The 1,751-nt window shown below is 43.2% G+C and overlaps 1 pseudogene; it reads right to left on the bottom strand.

The window, feature by feature from the left end:
- Nucleotides 1–6: 6 nt before the first annotated feature.
- On the bottom strand, nt 7–580 carry LOC126496327 (40S ribosomal protein S2-like; annotated as a pseudogene).
- Nucleotides 581–1,751: the final 1,171 nt, after the last annotated feature.

The following is a 1,751-nucleotide window of genomic DNA, read 5'->3' as shown; positions in this document are numbered from 1 at the left end:
AGAGACTATGCCAGTGCCTCTGGGGGCAGGGATGAGACGCACCAGCACAGAACCACAGCGGCCTGTCACTTTGCACGGAACAGTGTGGGGCTTGTCAATCTTGTTCCCCCAGTAGCCTCTCCGCACAGGGACAATGGAAAGCTTGGCCAAGATGATGGCCCCTCGGATGGCAGTGGCCACCTCCTTGGAGCACTTGACACCAAGACCATTATAGTCCCCAATAGCGACAAAAGCCTTGAACCTGGTCTGCTGGCCTGCCCTAGTCTGCTTCTGCATGGGCATGATCTTCAGAACGTCATCCTTTAGGGAAGCTCCTAGGAAAAAGTCAATGATCTCGGACTCCTTAATGGGCAGGGAGAACAGTTAGATCTCCTCTAGGGATTTGGTTTTCATGTCCTTAACCAGGTGGCCCAGCTTGGTGATGGGAATCCACTCCTTGTCTTCAGCTTTACCTCTGCAAGCCCCCCACGAACATGGCCCCTAAGACCGCTGCCGAATCCTCCGTGGAAGCCGCCACAGCCTCCTAATCCTGGGCCCCCAGGTCCTCCGGGCCCCCTGCTGTACGGGCACCATCCGCCATTTGGTGTTTTCCAGAAGAAGAAGATAAATAACCCTTTATTATACTCAATTTTGAGCTAGTGTGGGATTTCTTTTTTTGTGTTCATCTTCACACACTCATTTGACAACTTTAATTTCCTTTTTATTGATTTTATTGAGCTATACATTTTTCTCAGCTCCCCTCCCTTCTTTTTCCCCTCCCCTTCAACCCTCTCCCATGGTCCCCATGCTCCCAATTTACTCAAGAAATCTTGATTTTTTTCTACTTCCCCAAATTTAATTTCTTTGAGTACCCTTTGGGTTACTTTCTGCAGTTAGTATAGTTTAGTTGTACAAAGAACAAGTAGGACATTTCCTTATAATTTCCTTGGCTTGTTGCCAAGTGATGAAAAAAATCTATTTTTCAAACACTTGCAATTGCCTTGTTTCTTGTGAATTCTGAAGTTCCTAGCACATTTCCTACCAATAGTTGATCAATTTCATCATTACCTTGTGCCAGAGGGCTGCGTAGACCCATATGGGATCTAGACTGTGTTATATATAAAGGATGATTTATACTTCTGATTATTTCTTGTAACTGGATAAGAAAATAAATTCTGTATCGTCTACAATAAATTCAGCAATTTCAATATGTAAAACTACTCTTTTTGCATATTGAGAATCAGTAAGTATATTAAGAGGTTTGAGGGCTGGAGAGATGGCTCAGAGGTTAAGAGCATTGCCTGCTCTTCCAAAGGTCCTGAGTTCAATTCCCAGCAACCACATGGTGGCTCACAGCCATCTGTAATGGGGTCTGGTGCCCTCTTCTGGCCTTTGAGCATACACACAGACAGAATATTGTATACATAATAAATAAATAAAAATATTAAAAAATAGGTTTGAAAAATCTAATAATACCATGAGAATAGCATGTAATTCTGACTTTTATACAGAATCATAAGGGCTTTGAGCCACTTTACCCAAATTTCCTGATTTGTAACCTGCTTTTCCTGATTTATTTGCATCAGTATAGTGTAGTAAGGAGTGGGGCCCCTTGTTCCAGCTGCCCGGCTAGCTTATACCCAAAATAATCACACAGAAATTGTATTAATTAAATCACTGCCTGGCCCATTATGTCTAGCCTCTTATTGGCTAACTCTCACATATTAGTTTAACCCATCCCCATTAATGTGTATCGCCACTTGACTGTGGCT

Source organism: Alexandromys fortis, unplaced genomic scaffold (assembly GCF_014885135.2).
Source record: "Alexandromys fortis isolate MF-2015 unplaced genomic scaffold, M_Fortis_MF-2015_v1.1 scaffold_2824, whole genome shotgun sequence".
NCBI lineage: Eukaryota > Metazoa > Chordata > Mammalia > Rodentia > Cricetidae > Alexandromys > Alexandromys fortis.
This window is presented reverse-complemented; position numbering and strand designations above follow the sequence as displayed.